Source organism: Phocoena phocoena, chromosome 9 (genome assembly GCF_963924675.1).
Source record: "Phocoena phocoena chromosome 9, mPhoPho1.1, whole genome shotgun sequence".
NCBI lineage: Eukaryota > Metazoa > Chordata > Mammalia > Artiodactyla > Phocoenidae > Phocoena > Phocoena phocoena.
This window is the reverse complement of record NC_089227.1, coordinates 16453485-16477670: the sequence shown is the minus strand read 5'-3', so window position 1 is coordinate 16477670 and position 24186 is coordinate 16453485. Positions and strand designations below refer to the sequence as shown.

Here is a 24186-nt window from a genome sequence, read left to right as displayed (position 1 = left end):
TAATGTATGGAGACTCTTGCCCCAATTTGTTTATTTCTGCTCTTGATAAATTATTATCTACATGGTTATCTGGTTTGCCAGTCACAGTTTAGAAGAAGTAATTTAGAACTTGGGTAAAGGACACTCTAGAAACAGGGATGGATGGAGAGTTTTTAATAAAGGACAGGAAAACTCATAACACTCCGATATAAGACCTTGTCATCATGGGGTCCTATTCAGAATAGGAGCAGATTGCTTTATATTTGTTCCTGCCCCAGGAGCTATTGCTGTCCTAGAGATACCACAGTAACCTTCTGCATATTCACAGTGAGGGTGACCTTAACCATTGACAGATGCTTGAATTTGGTTCACTATACTGGGCACCACCTGCATTACATTGGTGGGGAAGTAAAGCATTTCTATCCTAAATGAGTTTGGGCGCTGAAATGGATAAACTATTGTTTGGAAAATTCACTTCTGTGAAATACCTTCTTTAAAGATAGAGGACAAGTGAAGTACTACCATGTTTGGTTTGAGAAAATGACTTTCTTTTATATATAACTAGAGTTTTTTGGTTGAAAAACACAAGAAATAATTTCAAACAGATCATCTTTGACATTTATATAATACAAATGAGTCATTTGTTTCATAAAATTACCTAATTTCCATCTGTGCTATATTATTAAATGTGTTTTAAGATTGAGTTTTATTTTTAATTTGTCAGCAGTTACTGGTATAATTTACTCTTATTATGTGGTGACCAGGTCTATAAGGAAAAAGACAGGGATTAGGATAATACGCTGTATTGTGATGGTACCTACTTTATCCTCCTGAGCTTTTTGTAATGTTGAGGCATATCTATTTTTAATGTTGAAAACAAAGTGTAGATTATAATGCCTTTCATGGAATGAGAGATTATGTCAGTAAGGCATCAATCAGACTTTATCCCAGAGTAGAGCTATCAGGAGTGATCATATTCTGGTGTAATATGTAGTCTTTCATGAGCAGTGGTGGAAACAGAGAGGAACAATAAGACAGAATCAGTAGTGAGATATCTTGTCTCCGTGATGTAAGATTCTTTCTGTAGGAACACAGTTAAGTCTCTTAAAATAAATTGTCTCCTTTCTGCCTCAAACTGACATGAGACATTTATTTCTGGGCAAATTCCGTTAATATTTGTTGTTCAGTATACTTAGCATCAGTTGAAGGATCAGGGGCTCTAGTATATATGTTCGTTTTGAAACACCCTATTTCACTCCTCACCACCACTGTTGAATCTGTGTCCAGTGTATCTCAGCAAGATTGGCTGGAAATGTAGACAAGTTAGAATGCTGGCAAAGAAATACACGTTCAAGTCAAATGTTGCATTTATTCCAAGTGACAGGCAATAGGAAATGCCAGTGAAAACAACAGGGAGCAGTTCGATTTAAAGAAAAATGAAATGATACCACGTTCAAGAGTCATGTTGTAAAAGCCTTAAAAGGTGTAAATATTGTTACCCTAATAATATAACATGCTGGAAAGCACTATGAGAATGAATTTTGACATTAATTATTGGAAGGAAAAGAGAATTGACTTATGGAATACTCCTGATGGGTCAGGCACTGTGGTAAGCATTTTATACACATTTTCAGTCTTTCAGGCAAGGGAAATAAAATTATATTTACTGCCTTGGATAAGAAGAACAATGGTCTTTGTCTAAAACTTTTTTGACAAAGAAAGCAGAAACTGTCTTAAGACATCTTGGGGAGGAAATTCTACAGTTCTCTTTGTTAATTTAGTGGTGAAAAGTAATTCAATGCAGTAGTTGACTTCAATTTCTTTGGAAGTAGCATTTCCTGAACATAAAAAAAATAGACATCTACTTAAAATAGGGAAATTCATATCTGATAATTAAAAATATTTCTTAGGATATCTTTTTTTGATAAAGTTTTAATTCAAAAATACTTTTTCTTTTCAGAAGTAAATTGTAACTTTAAATTTGTAATGTAATACCTGTAATTTAAGGGAAAAAAAATAAGTCAACCAGAAACGTAGGATACAAGAGTTTACTTCTTGATACAAGAGTTTATTTCTTACTCATCTATTTTTTTAAAATTTATTTTATTTATTTATTTTTGGCTGTGTTGGGTCTTCGCTGTTGCGCGTGAGCTTTCTCTAGTTGCTGCAAGCGGGGGCGACTCTTCGCTGCGGTGCAGGCTTCTCATTGCTGTGGCTTCTACTGTTGTGGAGCACGGGCTCTCGGTGCCCGGCATTCAGTAGTTGTGGCGCGCAGGCTTTAGAGTGCAGGCTCAGCAGTTGCACAGGGCTTAGTTGCTTCGTGGCATGTGGGATCTTCCCGGACCAGGGATCGAACCTGTGTCCCCTGCATTGACAGGTGGATTCTTAACCGCTGTGCCACCAGGGAAGCCCCTTACTTGTCTATTTTTTAATAATAATTACAACAATAAGTACTGTATGTATACATTATAACAATAAATATACTATGTGTAGTGCTAGGTATTCAATCACTTTTGATTGAATGAAAATTTAAAAATAGTGTGTTATGATATAGTCCTGATTTGACTGAGTTTCCTACATCTGTGAGGTTTTGGCTTTTGATATTCATACTGCACCTATCAAAAGTAAATATTTCAACCTGAATACTTCAAACAAAACATTTCTCCCTTTTATACATTTTTCTTTTGTTATGGCTCATGAGGATGAGGGCAATGTTTATATTAAGGATGTGTTTAACAAATACATAATTTCAGATCATTTTTATAAATAACACTGTTTCTGCTGAACTCTCCTCATGTGTTTTCAGTGCCTGCCCACAAACCTGTTGGTTTGTATTTCTATAAGTAAAAGGAATCAGTTTCACTCAGTATTTTCAAACAAAATTCATTCCTAGAATTTTAAGAGTTTGTAGCGGTTTCAGGGTTTCATAAGTTAGTTTTCCACTTGGTTCAGGAATGAAAGGCATGTAGTGGAGTGTGATTAATGGATAAAAACAGGTGGGCATTTGGAACAGTAGGGTCTTGCCTTATACGGTAGAGAGGATAAGTTCTACAAAACTTATGATGATGAAACTGTCAGATTATTTTTTTAACATCTTTATTGGAGTATAATTGCTTTACAATGTTGTGTTAGTTGCTGCTTTATAACAAAGTCAGTCAGCTATGCGTATACATATATCCCCATATCTCTTCCCTCTTGGGTCTCCCTGCCTCCCGCCCTCCCTATCCCACCCCTCTAGGTGGTCACAAAGCACCGAGCTGATCTCCCTGTGCTATGCGGCTGCTTCCCACTAGCTATCTATTTTACATTTGGTAGCATATATATATATACATGCCACTCTCTCACTTTGTCCCAGCTTACCCTTCCCCCTCCCCATGTCCTCAAGTTCATTCTCTAGTAGATTTGCGTCTTTATTCTCATCCTGCCCCTAGGTTCTTCATGACCTTTTTTTTTTTAGATTCCATATATATGTGTTAGCATACGGTATTTGTTTTTCTCTTTCTGACTGACTTCACTCTGTATGACAGACTCTAGGTCAATCCACCTCACTACACATAACTCAGTTTCGTTTCTTTTTATGGCTGAGTAATGTTCCATTGTGTATATGTGCCACATCTTCTTTATCCATTCATCTGTCGATGGACACCTAGGTTGCTTCTGTGTCCTGGCTATTGTAAACAGAGCTACAATGAACATTGTGGTACATGACACTTTTTGAATTATGGTTTTCTCAGGGTATATACCCAGTAGTGGAACTGCTGGGTTGTATGGTAGTTCTATTTTTAGTTTTTTAAGGAACCTCCATACTGTTTTCCATAGTGGCTGTATCAATTTACATTCCCACCAACAGTGCAAGAGGGTTCCCTTTTCTCCACACCTTCTCCAGCATTTATTGTTTGTAGATTTTTTGATGATGGCCATTCTGATGGGTGTGAGGTGATATCTCATTGTAGTTTTGATTTGCATTTCTCTAATGATTAATGATGTTGAGCATTCTTTCATGTGTTTGTTGAAAATCTGTATATATTCTCTGGAGAAATGTCTATTTAAGTCTTCTGCCCATTTTTGGATTGGGTTGTTTGTTTTTTTGATATTGAGCTGCATGAGCTGCTTGTAAATTTTGGAGGTTAATGCTTTGTCAGTTGCTTCGTTTTGTCAGATGTTTTTTGAAATCCAGGTAAATGTATCTCTGGTATCTTCCTGACAGCAGCCCATAACCTTTGTTTGCTTGTTTGTTTACTTATATTTTTATTGAGATATAATTGACATGTAACATTGTGTGTGTTTAAGGTATACAGCATGTTGATGTGATACATTTATATATTGCAGTATGATCATCCATAACTTTACAGTACCCCATAATCCTAGTGTTAAACAAAAGAAAAACTGCTTTTGTTCTTTTTTAATCCATTTATACTCTTAGTAATCACTTCTTATCTTATGTCTTTTTAAATACACAGAAGTCATATACATAATCTATTTTAGAGTTTTGATATAATTAGCACTGACAGTTTTGCATTTAATTTCTCTTAGAGCTTATTATGGACTTTCTGTTTTGGAAGATTATTCTTTTTGGTGGAAAAATGGGAAACATACCATTTATTGTTGTAATTATTATTAAAAATTATTGGTAGTAGTAGAGGTAGTAGCTGAATAAATCTTTGAAGAGTAAAACTTCAACCAAACAACAATTCTGTTGCTTTGTTGTTCATCTAGTATATTATATGGGAAAGACCCTAAGATGTAGAGTTATACAGACCTGAGTTCAAACCACCCATTTACTGTGTAAATTTGCTTGTAAGTTATTTACCTCATTGAGTGTTACTTCCTTATTTTCATTTTCTTTCATTTTGGGATCACAGCAGCTGTATTCACTTTTGTTATGATGGTTAAGTTAGATGGTTTTTATAAAGCAGAGTGTCTAGGCTCTCAAAAATGTTAGTGGTCAGCTCTCTTGAACATAGTTTAAGACAAAACAAAACAATAAAATGCTCATCTCTGTGTCTTAGTCTGTCATAAAAAGGCCTTAAAGAGTCATAACACTATTTGATGTTCATCCTTTAATATGGGCCTCTCTTTTTATTGTTTGTACATTAAAATTTTTTTAAAAAAGAGTATAATGATTTTCCTCTGTGGTTTTGGCTCTGAATTGAAAAACAAATTGAAATGACCCATTAATCTTGAGCCAGTGCCTTCTCAGGAGGTCAGACCTCTCTCTGAATTTTTTTTTAATCTCAGGATTTTATTTTGAAAAAATCAAGCTTATAGGAAAGTTTGAGGAATAGTTCAATGAACACCTTAATCTAGATTTCCCAGCTGTTATTATTTTGCCACATTTGTATGCTCTTTTCTTTCCTTCCTTGCACATGCACTGACACACTTTTAGTGTTTTAACTGAACCTTTTAGGAATCCTAAATACCTCATGCATGTCTCCTAAGAACAAGGACATTTTCTGAATAACTTAATGTGCAGGGAATTTAACTTTGATACAATGCTGTTATCTAATCTATAGTCTAGACTCCAGTTCCTCAGTTGTCTTGCTGTGTCCTCTCTCTCTCTCTCTTTTCGTTCAAGCTCATCCAAGGATTTTATATTGCATTTAATTGTCATGACTCCGCTGTCATTGTCTTTCACAAAATGGCTCCCTGAAATTTTGAAATCTGCTTTTTTAGAGCTCTGACGGTTATCCCCAACAGTGGGGCAGTTCCTGGTTATCACCTGTTATCAGTTCTTACATTGTATGGGCATGTCCACTGTCTGGTCACGATGCCCCATTGATTGCCATGTATTGCTTTCACGGATTGCTGTTGAGCACTACTTGCTCTAATATGTCATTATTTCTTATAATAGAAGTGAAAATGGAGCTCCAAATTATGAATTGGCTAATTTTCTTTTCACGTGTAGATAATTAGCCACTCTTCAATTTTTAGCCATAACATGAGCATTGAATTTTATGGTATATTTTTAACAGATCTAAAATCTTCTAATTTTCCCTAAACTAGCATTTGGAATAATTCAGAGGTGAAATTAACTTTTGAATCTCACACACCCACTGTGTAAAATGGCACATTAAAAACTCAGTAAAATCACCCCAGACAGAAACTGATTAAGTCCCCAAGAAACGTAGTGAAATAGCAGAAGTTCAGATCTTGTCTTGAATCTGATTCAGGGAACATATGCTTCCTTGATTCAGGAAACATATGCTTCCTTCTGTTTTGTTTTGGAAAGATTTTGTAGCCTTGGTATTAGTTTTTATTTTAAAGTTATTTGACAAGAGCTTTTAACCCCCAAATTATTTTTTCCCAGAGGTCATTCTCATATTTTCAAACCAACTTGCTAGTATGAATATATTTACATTTATATTTTGTTATTAGAAGCTCATTTCAAGCTTGGTAATCACCAACACTAGACAATGCATTCCAGGAGAATACTACTTTAATTCATTTACTAATCTGTTCAGCAGATGTTTACTGATTCTTTACTTTGTGCCAGATACAGTGCTAGGGATGCAAGAAGAGTCAGATAGGGCCCTTAGGAAGTTCACAGTCTAGCAGGGAAGCTGGCTGTGACTCAGAGTGTGCTAAATACCACAGTATCCACAAAGTGAAAAGCAGAAAATGTATAGTTCTTCCCCGGCATGGTGCTATTTGAGCTGGTCTTTAAGGCTTATGACATGGGTTTCAGCAGGAAGATAAGAGTATTTGTGTTTTATCACTAGTAGGGGCTGTTTTTATTATAAGTCCTTTTTCATAGTATGCTGCTCTGCACTTGACCTCTGCCATCAGTGGCGTGGAGTAAGCAGATGCCCAAGGCCATGGACAGCAGCGGCTGAAGGCCAGGAGTTATTTTTGCGTTTAACTTAACCATTGCTTCAAAATGTTAGCATGTCTCTTATCAGGGGAGGCAGTTTAGGCTCTGGATTGAGACCTGGGTTGAAGTATTTGCTACTCACATATCCACTTACTAAATGTGTGTGTGTGTGTGTGTGTGTGTGTGTGTGTGTGTGTGTGTGTGTGTGTTGGTCTTAGTTGCCTTTGTTCTCCAGGTAGAACATGGAGATAATACCTATCTCACAGAATGATTGTACTGATTAAACAGAAGATAATCCATGAAAAACACTTCACACTATATTCTCCCCAGTTTAGTTTCACACTTTCAGCCTGTTGTCCACATGGGTCTCCTAGACGGGCAGGGGGCTTCAGGAGCCTGGACTGGATTTGAGGGGGGTCATAAGTAGCTCATGGACTGCAAAGCTTGACACAGAGAATTCTTTAGAAAGATGACACCCTGGGTGGGGCTGAGATCAAGAGTCAGACAGTTCCACTGAGACAGCTGGGTGAAACCAGAGGTGCCCGCGCTGGGCAGGGAGCTGCAGCTGGAGAGGGCCTCTGAGAGGCCAGAGCACAGATCCCGGGGCTCTTTGGGGAGGGAGGGGTTCCAGACCACCTCCGTCCCTGTTCTCTTTCTGTCCCCAGGCTCCTGTTAAAACAGACCCTCCCCTGGGATTCATCACAAGTCAGAGCAGGTGAACAGAGCAAGTGCTGCCCCCTTCACACCCTCAGCTTCTTCCCCCCTCCTTCCTCTCTGGCAGTACTAGCTGACTGGGGCTTCTGGCATGCAGTGCGAAACAGAGCCCAGTGGGCTCCACGGCAAGTGTTCAGTCTCTGGTTCTTTTTTGTTAGGCTCAGGAATGCTGACGAACTATCTCAAGGCCAGTGGGAGATGATCTCTTGAGCTTTATTGCATTTTCTCCAAAGTTCTCTTAGAGACCCCCGGGGAAGGGAAAGAGAGAGATAGCAGTAAAACCTTGATCTACATACAGGTGGGGCTGGGCAGGACGTCGCCTCTGCTCCTGTAGTGTCCTCAGACCAGCAGATGTGGAGGGATTTGAAAGATGGCATGGAGGCCTATGCAGTCTGCTCAGCCCCTTGTGTGCCCCGGTCCCTGGACACTGCCTGTGAAACAGACAGGAGGAGATAGAGTGGACATTTGAACTTATCGCAGCCGTCCTCTAAGTGTGATCAGAGTGGAGGTCACTGCTCTGCAAACTCTCCGTGTGAAGGCCCAGATCCTCCTGCGCCTCGCCCCCAGTCCAGTGCAGGCCCTTCCTTTTGTAAACGGTAGTGAAATTGCCCCGGTGGTAACACATCGCTGTACCAGTTGTAATAGTACAACTATTACTATTAGATGCTCCCCCTCTCTGGACTTATTTCACTGTGTACACTGAGGTTTAGGTGACATGACCTCGGAGTGATCTGTATGAGACATGAAAGTTATCATAAGAAGCTTTATAAAGGGAAAATGCACATTTATCTAAAGGAACTGATGATTAAAACAAAACCAAAAAACATATTTTACCACTTGGGCATTTTGTAAGAGCAGACTGCAATGTGAGCGGTGCCCTTGGACAGGTAGGATGCTGGTGTGTGGGGGAGGGGAGGGGCGGGCTGGGCCGGCCCCAGGTTCATGGCACACGTGTCCTTACCTCTGCTTCCGGCATCCATGCGCCTCCTCACGTTGGGAACGCTTCACGGGCTTCGCTTGTCTGGCCTTGGGACAACTCACCCCGCACCATGTTCCCCACCACTCAGCACTCTTTCTTTCTTTCTGGATGCCATCTGTGAATAGAGTATGCATCCATGCTGCTCTTACTGTTACACATCGTTTGATATTGTGGTTGTTCTCGTGTCTCTTTCCCTCTACTAAACCGTGAGCGTCCTAATTAATGAACTGAGGGAAAAGGGCATTTCTGGATGAAGTCAAAGAAAAAAAAAGAATGGAAAGTAAGGAAATGGGCATCCCAGAAAAATGGGAAGAATTGGCCAGATGTGTTATAACGGGGTTTAAGATTCCAGAGGAGTCATGACCAGCGTGTATTAGTTGCGGGGTGAGACTGCTAAAGTGGATATTGGATGAAGCTTGATTGGAGTCAAGGAATTAAAAAAAAAAATTGAAGGTGGGCATGGACATTGATGTGTTCTGTGATAATGGCAAAACTGGAGTGGAAAGAATACAGAGCTAGATGCCAGTCTGGAGGGTACCTGAATGCCACAAATCTAAGGGGAGCAGGGCATCGGCAAGGACTACCAAGTCTGGTCTGGGTGCCAGCGTGGGGAGCCAGGGGCACCCCTCACTATCATTCGGATCCCACTGTGTGTAGGGGGTGGGACCTTCTGAGAGTAGTGGTTTACTTACAGTGGAGGGGGGCAGGGGGGTGTCCTGCAGGTCAGCTTTTGAGCAGTTAGCATCACCAGGCACAGTGCTGGGCACTGGGTAGAGCAGCAGTAAACATGCCCTGCCTTCTAGGACCAGTGGGGAAGCTTAAAGTGTGGAGATGAAATTGGGGAAAGGTGGTTGTCTGGAGGGTCTTGCATCTTGTGGATGACCAAGGATGACAGAGCGAAGAGGGCAGAGTTGGATGGAGGGTGTTTCGGTTATAATTTATTCACTATGAATGCTTGTTTAACTAAACTTTCTTTAAGGCTAACTCTGTCAGGTTCCCAGTGAGAGCACCTTAACCTTCTGATGTTTACCGTGAGTACGGAAGGCAGGAGGTGTAGAAACGAAGAGCTTGGAATGGCCATTCTTCCATTTATTGATCAAATATTCAACGAGAGCCTACAACGTGCCTTGCACTGGTTTGGGCCAGAGGCCAACAGACGTAGTTTAGGATTTTAGTTGCATCATTGTTTAGCTCTATGAACTTGGGCAACTTACTTAAACCCTCTTCTGAAAATTCATGAAGAGATGTAGGCAAAGTTTTCTTGGTTTGTTTGTGTGTTTTTTTAAGCACAGTGCTGACACACGAGTGCTAAATAAACTTTTATATATCATTAGGCTCAATTTGTCAAATTTTAATCTAATGAAAATGCCACAATATTAGTATCTATGATATTTTCTCCTGTAATCTCTCCCTCTTAATTTTAATTGGCCAAAGTGCATAATTCAGTGTATCTCTTATAGCTAATTCCCTTACTTCAAATTTGGATACACTGTATTGATATTTGTGGGGAGATGGGAGAGATTTCTCTCAAATGTAACATCCTTTAGCTTTTTAGATAAAAACAGAAAAGCAGCTTCAGTCTCCCCTAAATTATAAGCTGTATGATCTGCTTTTTAAGATTTAACCTTTAATTTTAAATAGGTGTATGTACAGCCCTCCCTTCCCCCCCCTTAACAGATTGAACCAGCTGCTTCTCGGAGCTGATTGCTGGAGAATGTTACTGTCATTGGATTCTGAGACTCTGAGAGGCCAACAGTGTCTAGCTAATCATTTGATCACGTTTTCTGAAAATTAATCGTACAGCTAAAAACCACAGAACGTATCCAAGTAATAAGCGGGTTTCACCACCACCACCGTTTTTTCCTACCTTCAGTCTTGCATTATTAAAATCAGAGAACGTTGATTTTGTTGTTGTTGTTTTACATAAGACTGTATAATCAAATTGCTAAAAAATGAAAATATAGATTAATGGTATATTGTTTTCAAGATGGTAGAAAAGAGGAGCCTTTCATTTGAAAGACTAAACAGCTTAAATAATTGTATCATTATACATGTTTCATGGAATTATGAATGTTATCATCTTTACTGACCTTCATCAAAAAAGGTGGAACTGACCCTCTACTTAGATATTTTAAAGCAGAATTCTCAGTTATAGCTCCCATTTAAGAGCAGATGCACGTAGTTTGATATGCTCACTGCATAACATAAATCGGGTACCAGATGCAGAGTGCTCCAGAAAACGTACATGGCTTTCATGCTATAGGGTTCTTTTCACAGCTGAGTTTCAACAGGTTGCTGAGTGGTGAGCTGCTGTAGTAACTGAAAACTTCAACTCTTGTGGCTTTCTAAAAATAAACCGCTACTTTCAGGTTACCTTTTTATTTGGCATTTTCACTTTATTCAGATTTTGTGGCCCTCCTATAGTGTTGCTTTTCTTTTCTTCAGCACATTTACGTGAAGGGGACGATTTAATCTATTTTAAGTAACTTTCTTAAATTTGAGAGCTATTCTGGGAATTAGAATAGTGAAAAGGCTTATAATCCAGAATTATTTATTTATTTATGACTTATTTATTTTATTTATTTTTATAGATTAAAAAAATAAGCATGTTGTATCACCTAGGCAGTTAAATTAGAAGTTAAATAAAACTGAAGTTTTTCTCTAGTTAAATCTTTCAGAAGGGATTCTTCTTGTTAAACTGTATAATCAGAGGGACTGGTGTCTCTTGGTTTGTTGTTGTAGCCACAGGAGAATCACCCTGTTTGTCTCATCCTGGACAGAGATTCAGAGGCAGAGACCATTGCATATTCTGAAGGCAGCCTGTGAGTCCTGTTAAAAGATAAACTGAGGCATATTAAACACTCAGGAGTTTACTTGAGCAAAAATTGTTTCGAATCAGGCAGCGTCCCATCTAGCAGATAGAAAGGAGCTCCGAGAAGCTGTCGAAAATGAAATAATTTTATGGGCAGAAGGAAGTGGGAACAAGGAAGTTACACTAGGAAAAAAGTGAGTTGGTTATTGCAAGGTCCCTTTCCTTTAGGGAGTAGCAGGGTCTATCAGGCAGATGACCTCCCTAGGGCTGACCAGGCAACTCCTGATTGGCTGATTTAAGATTCAGTTTCTGGTAGAGCAGAAACCGTAATTAAGTCAAGTCTCAGTTTGGTGACCTGAGGCTTATTAGAGGCAACTCCATTTTGGGCCTGTAGTCTTGTTTTTAACAGTCATGAATGTTTTTCAGGAATTTATAATTCCTAAAACTCTCCCCCTTGCTTTCATCCAAGAATAAATTTCTCTAACGAGAAGTTGCTCAAAAGCTTATTCAAAGAACCATTTATTTTGGTTATGAACCGTCGTAGTCTCATTTGTGAAGGTATTGTAGATGGTGATGTTGATACTAAAATATATGCAGGATGGACTGTGTGCCAGGCACTGCTTCTTAGCAGCCTTCCCCATGATAACCGACGAGAATCACTGCTGCCATCTTTGAAGGAGGGTTTCTTATTGTCTCCATTTTACAGGTGTGAAAACTGAGGCATAAAGAGTTTAGCATGCTTAAGGTCATGTTTTTATTTTTTTAATATGATTAATTTATTCTTTAAAATTGAATCAAAGTAGTTTTTAACAGTTTTATTAAATGGAATTCACAAGTTAGTAGTACTATAAAAACTTTGGATACTTCACAGCCAAATCAAGCCCTTGTTTGTGAAGATTCTGGAGTACACTAAATCTAGCAACTCCTAGCTATATTTCCATTATAATTTTCATCCTGAATTTTGAAATTATGTTATATATTTTATACACTAAATTCCAGCAAAGTAAAGGAAAAGCACTGGTTTCTAGTACCATTCTAGCATTGTATTTCTACCCATACTCGTACAAATAAAGCATTTAATTTATTGTTGTTGTTTGCTAACAGCCAAGGTTAGTCAAGTTTTCTGTGCCCAAAATTACAGAATGGTTTACATTCTGATGCTTTTAGCCATCAGTTTGAGTGATTCAGATTTCTTTTTCTTATTTTTCTTTCTTAGTATCAGAAAAGGTTTATTAAAAAATCGTCACCCTGAACTGGTGTAGCATGTGATGCTACCATTTATTAAAACCAACTTTTCCAAAGTGGTCCTTATACAAAGTGTATAAAAAGCAGTTCCTGGTGTGACTTATGCTCTGCCTCTGCCCCTTGACATCTTGATTCAGATTAATTTTGATGTAAATTTAAGTATTATCCCCTTTCCTTTTCAGCTAGATATCTGAAAAATACTGTGTTGCCACCCAAATTAATGGATAAGTATCTGGAAATATTATAAACCATGATACTACTTGTTTATACATAGAATTAACTACATTTTTAGAAACGATTTGCTTGCAGTTTAGTTAGGTTTATTATGTCTCTCTGTTTCTCCCTGGAGAAGGAAAAAAAACTATTAATATTGGGAAAAATCAATTTAGTTTATATTGTCATGACTACCATCTCTATGCTTTTCAGATGTCTGCAAATCGAACAGAAGATTAATGATGCAAGTATACCTAAGGAAGGTGCTTAGAACTGAATAAGTCATGTTTGCTTGGTTTATAGAATTGTATTATTGCAATTATGGATCCTCTAGAAAATAAAAAGACCTATCTGTTTGTATAAACTAGGAACCACTGAGTCCAGCACTCTGAGCAGTCTAAAAACAGTATGTGAGATGCTCCGTGGGGACAGAAGGGAGAGGGTGAGATGAGAAGCACCAGGGGAGGTAGGCATGGACGGAGGGGAGGGCCGAGAGGTGATGGTTGTTCATTTTCTCCATGTTGATTTGAAATCATTTTCGGCTCTCCCTTATCTTTGGCAACAATAAGTCAGCATCTTTTTTTCCTTTTTCTTTTTGGCCTTTTTAATGATGAGGTTTCCCACTATATATTAAGTGCAACTTTTTTTTTTTTTTTGCGGTACGCGGGCCTCTCACTGTTGTGGCCTCTCCCGTTGCGGAGCAACAGGCTCTGGACGCGCAGGCTCAGCGGCCATGGCTCACAGGCCCAGCCGCTCCGCGGCATGTGGGAACTTCCCGGACTAGGGCACGAACCCGCGTGCCCTGCATCGGCAGGCAGAGTCTCCACCACTGCGCCACCAGGGAAGCCCAAGTGCAACTATTAATATGTTTCTAAAATGGAATCTTTGTGAATCAGTAGCCATGGTTTTTATAGCTGTAATCAGTGCATAATGTACCTTTTATATCATTTAGAGATTTTTTTTTATCATAAAGTTGGTACATGCTCATAGTAAAAAGTCAGATGGTACAAAGGGTATAAAATGAACACGACAGGTGCTTGTTTCTCCCATTGTTCCCAATCATTGTCCTGGAGGTAACCACAGTTAACGGTTTCTTGAGTACTTTTCTGGACATTTTTATGCACATACATATTTAGTTAGAATTAAAATTATATCCAGCTTTGCATATTGCCTTTTTCACTTAACAGTATGCCCTGTACTACTCTTCATGTCCTTACATCCAGAGGTATACCTCATTCTTATTTTAATGACTGAATGGTATTCTATTATATGGACACATTAAAATTTATGTAACAGGCTGTTTACATTTTAGGTACATGTGTCTTTGCATGATTGTGCAAGTACATCCAGTGGATATATTTCTAGAAGTGGAATTGCTTAGTCAGAGGTATGAGAATGTGAAATTTGTGTAGGCATTGTCCAATTGCCTTTTAAAATAGTATACTAATTTATACTCTTATGTTTAACATATAATTGCAGAATTTTAAAATTTGTATCAATTCGATAGATCAGTATGTTTTAGTTGGCATTTAAAAAAATTTATGAGTGAGGCTTGGCATCTTTTGATTAATTTTGGCCATTTGTATTTATTTTTCTGTTAACTGCCTGTTCAAAAAAAATATTTTTTTCCCTTACTGATTTAAGTGTTTGAGCTCTGAGGTCAGATGGCTTTGGGTTCAAATTTGGGCTTTGCCATTCACTAACTGCTTGACCTTGAGAGGGTTGTTTAGTCTCTTTGAACTTTAGTTCATTTTCTGTGGTGGTAAGAGGACCTAACTCATGGGGTATTCTCAACTAATTGATGAGATAATCAATGTAAAATATTTAACCCATTTCCTAAAGAATAGTAAGAATATAATATGTTTCCTAGTAGCATTACTAGTACTACTGAGATTTTTTTTTTTAAATAAGAATAGAATTTGTCAAATACCTTCATGGCATTCATACAAGCATTTGTTTTTTTCCCTTTTAACATAATGGTATGGTAAGTTGTATTAACAGATTTTCTAATATTGAACTATCCTTATATTCCTAGAATGAATCTGCTCGATCATAACATCAATTATTAATTGTGTTCTTAAAATATAACTGACACACATCAACTATTATTTTAGTACAAGTCAAAACACATTTTGTAACACAGAATTCAGCTCTGAATTTTAGGTATATTTCAGAGAACGTTGTTGAATACGCTTTCCCGTTTTAGGTGAATAATGAGGGATCAGAACTAGGAATGATCTATTTAGAAACTGTTGGTTGAAGCACCTCGTTAGCCCAACAAGAGGCATTAATTATGATTCAGATGTACTAGTCAGTATATATAACAAGCAACCATTGTTCTATCCAAACTATAGAGCAAGAAATGGCATAGGGAAGTGACATTTTGTTTCTGCATCATATTTTCATGTTCTTTGAGATTATATATACACTTCAGGGCTTTTAAAATAATAATCACAGTGTAGTTTTATAAAACTGCAAGAACACTTTTTCATACATAGGAGGTTAGCATATGTTCTAATTTGTGCCTTTTAAGGACATGTGCAGCTCTGAAATAGTATGTTGTATTGTTTCGATGACTCAGATTCGGTTACTTAAGGTTAATTTTAGACTGGGAATCTAGCAGAGAAATGAAATGAATACATAAGGAACATTTGTGTAAACCACTTCTCATGGTTTTCCTTCCAAAACCATTTTCATCCATAAAATACTGACTTCTTTTTTTTAATTCTTCCTTTTTAACTTAAAAAGTACTAAGGGCATTAGAAATGCGGTATGCATGAGGTGAAGATATTTTACACTGAAAAGTTAGAATTTTAGTTCCATGCTATGGGTCCATTCTGTATACAAACTTGTATGTAATTAGAACCTGGAATTCCACTGAGAAACCCTTTGAATAATCATAATAGTTACCATTTATTGAGGGCTTACGGTAAGCCAGGAACTGTTCTGAGTGCTTTGCATGTAGTAATTAATTTTATTCTTAAAGCACCTCTATAGGGCAGGTAGTGTATTGTCCTAACATTACAGGTAAGGAAACTGATACACAGAAGTTAAGCCCTTGTCCAGGGTAACAGCAACAGAGGGGCAGGACAGGATTCAAATTCAGACCTTCTGTCTGCCAACCCTGTGCTCTTTCAAATACTCCATTCTGCTGACGAAAATGGAGCTACTGCCATTCAACAGATATTTATTGAACGTCTTCAGTGTGCTGGAAATTCTTAATTGTAGATCTGAGGCATTGCCATGGTGAGCAAGATACACAAGCTCCCTGCTGTCATGAAGAGTACTTTCTTGTGGAAACAAAATAAAGGCATAAACTCCATAGTTTATGAAGGTCCTTCATAGGTATAGCCAGTTGTGTTTTGCAAAGGTATTTTATAATAACGATGAATGTTGTTCCCCTTTTCTCCGTTTACCTAGTTGGTTCATGAAATCCCTGTCTTGGCTACCCGTGATATGTTTTGTTTTTATGTAGACCCAGGAGACTGGGCATTGTAGGGGAAAATTCCTGTGCTTTGGCATCTGAAGACGTGGGTAAGAATCCAAGCGCTCCATAGTGTGCAAGCTGTGTGTGAACTCTGGCTTTGGTGTCTTCATTTATAAACTGGGCATTGGGTGCCCTACCCCCTACAGTGGTTGTTAGGATTAGGTGAGCTCAGGTCCCTAGCACAGTGTATGACATAGAAGGATCATCTATTAGTTTCCTACTTTCTATACCTTTTCTAGTCTTAATAATTTTCAGTGAAAGATACAAATGCAGGTAGAGGGGATAAATTGAGTTCCCTGTAAATGATGTTTAACTTTTTTCTCACCAGAATGCTATATTTGTTCAAGTAACTTTTGTTTGAAATCATCATTTAGGCAGATGTTGAAGAAAGTTGATGTTGCAGAATAACTTAGAATATTCAAAAAAATATTTTCTTGAAAGAGTTAAGTATAAAAAATGCGTCTTAACAGACTGCTTTCTCAAAATGTTCATTGGTATGTTATATTACTGTGCTAGAATTTACTTCTTGTTCTGTACCATAAAAATAATACATTTTAATTTCATATTGCTTCTTTTTTTTTTGCGGTATGCGGGCCTCTCACTGCTGTGGCCCCTCCCGTTGCGGAGCACAGGCTCCGGACGCGCAGGCTCATCGGCCATGGCTCACGGGCCTAGCCGCTCTGTGGCATGTGGGATCTTCCCGGACCGGGGCACGAACCCGCGTCCCCTGCATCGGCAGGCAGACTCCCAACCACCACGCCACCAGGGAAGCCCCATATTGCTTCTTATTTGCTTATATTTAGTAATACCCATATTCGTTTCATTAGAAACATTTGTTTCTGATCTTCAGTAACTCAGTGTAATGTGATAATCAGATTTGGTTGTACTGTAGTGAGTTCTTGATAGAAACCATACCTGTTAATTAAATTATTCATGTGTACACTTAATAACCTTGACCCTGTATCTAGTCTGTCGCTGGATTAGTGCTGACTTCCACTGTGGCTTTTCCTTTCTTTCTATTTCTGTTGGCACTGTACCACTTACAACACACATAGGTCTCTGTAACAAGGCTAAGTAATCTCTCTTGCTTTAGTCTTCCTTCTTTTTCCTAACTCATCTGGCACATCTTTGTCATAATATGCTACATATCACACATCGTAAATTCTATCCATTTTAAATTGATATTCGACTCAAGGCCGTGAAGAACTTAGACTCAGTTACCCTGTAACCCTGTTTTCTGTTACCCCTAACTCAAACCTCCCCATCCAGTCTAGCTGTGGCTGCCTACTGTGTTGTAAACATGCTTTGATTTAAAATATGCCATGTAATCCTCTCATCAACTTTTTGAGTAAGTTATTATTTTTATCCCCATTTTGTAAACAAGGAAACTGAAGCACAGAGAAGTTAAATAACTGGTCCAAAATCCTTCAGCTTGTCTGGGGAGTAAAGCTTGAACCCAGTGAGTTTCCCTATGGATGTGTGCTCTTCAGCCCAGACTTTCTTAGGGACTAAAGCCCCACTCAGGTGTCATCCTGAATAAGAATCTATGGGGTGACTCAGTTCTTCACTGAGTGACTCATGACACCTGTTGACATGGGGGAGAATGCCTCTCCCAGGAGGTGACATTTGGGCCAACAGGTCGGAAGCACAGGGTGGCAGGGCTTGCGGGGGAGCGTTCCAGGGGAATTGTGTGTGCAAAGGACCGCAGCTTAGTCTCATTCATAGGCAAGTGTGAATGTTTATGTAGTCTACTCCATCCTTATGTCAGCAAAATATGTCAATCTATTTTTCAAGGTTTACACCTCATGTGATTCCTATACAGCTGGCATTTACTTAATCACAGCAACTCTGTGAGGTAGGTCTTAATAGCCACATTTTACTGCTGAGAAAAGTTGAGACTGATAATGCTTAGTAATGTCAAGAGGTCACACGGTAAGTGGCAGGAAGAAGGTGGTAGAGCTGGGATACACCTCAGTTTTTTGTAAATCCCATGCCCTTTCCCCACACTGTAGATCAGTCACTCTGTATAACCACGGATAATAATTTATACTCCTGTCTTAGATGAATCAACCTCCCTAAGCAGGATATAAGCTAGTAGGGTGCAGGGACCCTTTTTAGTACTTTATTGTCATAAATACCAAGCACAGCTTTACAAATAGTCAGCAATGAAAGGTCGTTTGCGTGTGTTAGTTAGTTTTAGAGGCATTTTGCATATAGTAAAACAAAACTTCACTAGTTAAAAAATGAGTTGTTTGCAGAGTGCATGTGTCATTTTCATAAAAATAATAAAACTATTAAAAATACCAGTCAATGGTTCTGAAATCCATGGAACATAAAAACTAAGTTGAAGACCTAAGGCCAACCTTATTTGTTCTGCAAGACAGCAAAACTTGGTGGAAGAGAAGAATTTCAGTTATGCAGACTACCTTTATCATTTGCGTTCTCTGACTAATATCATAGGTAAAGAATCATGGGTACTTCTGTCAGAACCATACATGGTCCCCGAGTTACGTATCACCCACTATTGTTGTTAGAATTCCATTGAATAGTCATTAGATTTTGAACGTGTTATTTTGCAAATACTATCAATGACTTTTGCAAATACTTATCAATGACTGCTGTATGGTTTCATTTTTAGTTATTTTTGGTATTGGTTGGACCTTTATTATCTTGTTTTCCTTATTGTCCTGATCTTTCTGAACCAGTGTTCCCCTTAATTTCTGAGGTCTCCATGACTGTGAGTGACTGAAATGCACGTTGAATTCCATCAAGTGAAATTGGAAGGTTTATTGAAATAATGGTGGCGGTGGGGTTCTCACAAAATCATCCAGCCACAGGGAGGGCAGGAATGCAGCTGGGCACCTGGCACCTGGACTTTGAACAGTGGTAGGGATCTCCCCATCTCTTGTCTCTGATTCTCTCCCCTGCTGTAGGCTGCTTTCTCCACATGATGGGAATATGACCACCACAGCTCCCCACTTTACAGCAGTAGCCACCAGAAAGAGTCCCACCTGGCATTCCCTCTGGTTCAAGCCCCCCAAAGATCCCAGGAAAGGGTTCTAATTAATTAGGCCAACCATCCTGGATTGACCTGGAAGTTGTCTCGTTTTCCTGTCAGGGGTCTGCTAGGACACAGGGCTTGGAAACCCTGACCTCCCCAGGGAGTAATTTTATCTGCCCTATTTTGGGTTATTAGGATCCTGTCCGCTAGCTGATTCCTAGGTTAGAATGGCTGCCCTGAGGAAGCCCTCTGTGTTTGTGGAAGGCAGTTTCTCCCATGGCTCGTGAACTTCCTTTCCAGCCTAAGGGGACATCTGCAGTGTACTCAGTACCTTTGTGAATCAGAGACAGTTGATGAGCCCTGAGCTCTGGGTGTGAGGGACGCTCCTGTCACTTGTTTCACCACCTGCCTGTATGACTACAGGTGACCCATTTGGATTTGTCTTTTTCTGTTGAGAAACAGTACCGTTTCATGATAGAATAATGCTTTACACGCAGAGTGACAGTAAATAACGATACCAGACAAATGTCGCTTCTCTTTAGAAGAATGGAACTGTTATCAAAAATATCAATTCATCTGGCTACTAATGGAAAACGCCTCAAAGAAGAAATAATACTTTACATTTATACAAGTTTTTCTAAGAGATAAAATGGGAGGCTAAAGGTCACTGTAATTTTCCCTTCACAAACTTTTTTTATGTTATTTTCTTCTGAACATTAAGAGCAGCCAACCACCTGGCTCCTTCGTATTTTGCAGTTATTGAATTTTTAAATCAGATTGGATTTTTTTTCTAGACTTGCAAGGGTTTGTAATTTGAGAGAGAACTGCTTTTTTTGTGCAAAAAAATGTTTGTTTTTGGAATGTTTATACTCTGATAACTGTAGAAGAGATGGCTTTGTATCTGGTTGGTTGTGCTGTCCCTTCAGTTAAGTTAAAAAGCATTTACCATTAACTCAGTATTTGCAAGACACTGTTCAGTGAGATTGCTAAAGATGTGTAGGATTTAGCTTGTGCCCAAGCCTTTGGAAGAGCTGACCTTGTACCCATGACTGCCCTACCAGACAGCTGTAGGACGGCACCGCAGAGCTGGGTTATGGTGCCACCACTCTGATTCCATAGTACACACTCTACAGGGAGCTTGTGCGCAAAGGAACAGAGGGACAGTCCACTCAGTGAGTTTGTGCCCTCAGTGGGTGAGCCGGAGATGGGGGTCTCCCCTTCTTGCTGGCTTGCTCAGTTCCTGTATGCCTCTCAGAGTAAGAGCACCTCTAGGGTTCAAAGGAATCCATTTTCCACACAACATGGCTTCTTAATGTAAGCCAGCAACAACTTCTGCTGCTCAACAGAAAAAGAAGCAATCTGTTTTAATGCTGGAGAGAAAACGCATTGTTGTGGACTTAGAACTATATGGCCATCTTCAGCAATGGCTTCCTGTGGCATTTTCAAGGATAACATTGACTGTTGGAGATTTTGCCTCATATATTGTTTAGAATTTAGCCCCCCACATGATTCCACTGAAATGAAGATACAAATAAGGTGCATTCTGTGTTCCCACCTAGAAGGGAACCTTTAATTCTAACTTTCATGCTTGGGGAAAGTGTCAGGGAGGATGTGGCATTTGTGCAGAGCTTTGAGGAGAGAGTAGGATTTTGATAGGTGGGAATGGGGAGTGGAAGGGATACATTTCCAGTGGGGAAACCATGTGAAATAATAATGTGTTGAGATAATAGTGAATAGTCTAGTAAGGTTAGAAATATATGGGCTTTATTATAGTAGGAGGAAAGTCTTGAAAAATAGGTTAGAATCAGATCATGGTTTGGGCGGGAGTGGTCCTTGAAAGACTTGGTAAGAATTTGGGCTTTATTCTGTATGTTGTGGGAAGCATTAAAAATTTTGGTCAGAGATATCATGCCCAAGAATGGTCAAGATGGATTCCTGATGTTTGAAAATAAGTGCATATTGTCCCCCCCGACCCCTTTCACCTCAGTTATTACCCAGGAACAAACTGAGAAGAGGTGATCTCTTCCTGGGGATAGTCACATGGAACGATCAGACTGCCTTACTCAGGTGTGTGAAGTAGGAGTGGAAGTAGGTAGGGTTAGACTGTCAGCTCGCTGTGCTGTTATTGACATATGTATTATATATGTTACAAACCCAACAGTTTGGTGTTATAATTATTGCTTTATGCAATCCTGTCTTTTTTTTTTTTTTTTTTTTTTTAAGAAGATGTTGGAGGTAGGAGTTTAGTAATTTATTTATTTTTATTTTTGCTGTGTTGGGTCTTCGTTTCTGTGCGAGGGCTTTCTCTAGTTGTGGCAAGTGGGGGCCACTCTTCATCGCAGTGCACGGGCCTCTCACTATCGCGGCCTCTCTTGTTGCGGAGCACAGGCTCCAGACGTGCAGCCTCAGCGGCCATGGCTCACAGGCCTAGTTGCTCCGCGGCATGTGGGATCCTCCCAGACCAGGGCTCGAACCCATGTCCCCTGCATTAGCAGGCAGATTCTCAACCACTGCGCCACCAGGGAAGCCCGCAATCCTGTCTTTTAAAGTAAAAATTAAGAGAAAAAAGAGCAAATGTGTGCATTTATACAGTCTTTTATATTTACTCAAATGTTTATCTTTCCTGGTGCTCTTCGTTTCTTCCTGCTGATTTGAGTTAGCCTCTGGTGTCATTTTCTTTCAGCCTAAAGGGCATCCTTTAGTATTTCTTATAGGGCACATTTGCTAGCAACACATTTTCTTAGTCTTTGTTTATCTGAGAATGAATTCATTTCACCTTCATTTTTAAAGGGTGGTTTTGCTGGATACAGAATTCTTGTGAGAATCTTTTTCTTTCAGCAATTTGAATATGTCATCAGTGCCTTCTGATCTCCATTATTTCTGATAAGGTAACCATTAATTATTTTATTTTTCCCTTATATATGATAAATCTTTTTTTAGCTGTTTTGAAGATTTTGTTTTTGACTTTTAACAGTTTAACTGAGATGTGCCTAGGTATGAATTCCTTTGTGTTTATTCTAGGCTATGGTTCATTGAGCATCTTGGGTCTGTAAGTTAACAGTTTTCATAAAGCTGGAGAGTTTTTTGGCCATAATTTTTTCCTGTTTTTCCTACGTCTTTCTCTCTTTTTGTGGAACTGCCATTATGTGCAGGTTCGTATGCTTGCTGTTATCTTACAGGTCTCTGAGGCTTTCTGCATTTTTATTCATTCTTTTTAATCTGTTCTTTAGATTGAATTATTTCTGTTGATCTTTCTTCACGTTTCTTCATTCTTTTTTCTGCCAGCTCAAACATGGTGAACCCATCTAGTGAGTTTTTCCATCTCAGTTATTGTGCTTTTCTATTTCAGAATTTCATTTGTTTCTTTATCATAACTTCTACCTCTTTAGTGAGATTCTTTGTTGAGTTATTGTCATCATACTTTAATTTTTAAACATGGCTTCCTTTAGTTCCAAAGCATTATGGTTTGCTTTGAGGTCTTTGTCTGAGAAGGCCAACATCTGGGCCCAGTCAGAGACAATATCTATTGACTGTCTATTTTCCTGAGTATGGAACACACTTTCGTGTTTCTTTGCATGCCTTACAAGTTTGCTGAGAGCTGGCATTTTAGATTATATTTTGTAGCAATTCTAAATTCTGATTTACTCCATCTCAGGCTTGTTTCTGCTGTTTTTTTTGTTTAGCAGCTTTGCTGGGCTAAATCTATGGACTCTGTCTCCACCATGGTGTGTAGATGCTAATGTCTCTGCTTTTTAAATAAATTTTATTTACTCATTTATTTATTTTTGGCTGCGTTGGGTCTTTGTTGCTGCACGCCGGTTTTCTCTAGGTGCGGCAAGCGGGGGCTACTCTTCATTGTGGTGCATGGACTTCTCATTGCAGTGGCTTCTCTTGTTGCGGAGCACGGGCTCTAGGCGCGCGGGCTTCAGTAGTTGTGGCTCGTGGGCTCTAGAGCGCAGGCTCAGTAGTTGTGGCGCATGGGCTGAGTTGCTCCACGGCATGTGGGATCTTCCCGGACCAGGGATCGAACCCATGTCCCCTGCATTGGCAGGCGGGTTCTTAACTGCTGCACCACCAGGGAAGTCCCTTAAATTTTTTAATTAAAAAAATGTTAACCCTGGCTCTCCAGGGTTAGCCCCTGTGTCTGCATGGCTTAGTGGTCAGTCCATGATTGGTTAGAAGTTATAGTCAAATGCCTTTAGCTGATGGATCTCTGTGTGAGTTGGGGAGCATGTTCAAATTTCAGGTAGCATTTTTTCCCCTCTGACAACCATCAATCTGTTCTCTTTGTCTGTGAGTTGGATTATTTTGTTTGTTTGTTTAAAGATTCTCTACATGTGAGATCATACAGCATTTATCTTTCTTTGCCTTATTTCACTTAGCATAATGGTCTCAAGGTCCATCCATGTTGTTGCAAATGGCAAGATTTCCTTCTTTGATGCTGAATAGTATTCCATTGTATGTAAATACCGCATTTGCTTTATCCATATTCACCCGTGGATGGACGTTTAGGTTGCTGCCACGTCTTGGCTATTGTAAATAATCAAGACAGTGATTTTGTTTTCTTCAGATAAATACCCAGAAGTGGAATTGCTGGATTGTATGGTAGTTCTATTTTTAATTTTTTGAGAAACTTCCATACTGTTTTCCGTAGTGCCTGTACCAATTTAATAATGCACAAGGGTTCCCTTTTCTCCACATTCTCACCATAGCTTGTTATTTCTTGTCCTTTTGATAATTAATAGCCATTCAGACAGATGTGAAGTGACATCTCATTGTGGTTTTGATTTGCATTTCCCTGGTGCTTAGTGATGTTGAGCATCTTTTCATGTACCTGTTGGCCATTTGTATGCCTTCTTTGGAAAAATGTCTCTTCGGATCCTATGCCCATATTTTAATTGGATTGGTTTTTTCTCTTGAATTGTTTCAGGTAGTTTTAAAGTGT

At 39.1% G+C, this 24186-nt stretch overlaps 1 protein-coding gene across 1 annotated transcript in view; it reads left to right on the top strand.

Moving 5' to 3' along the window:
* The window catches only part of PRKAR2B (protein kinase cAMP-dependent type II regulatory subunit beta), a 109497-nt gene that overhangs the window by 30585 nt on the left and 54726 nt on the right, over positions 1-24186 (top strand). The window lies entirely within an intron of this gene.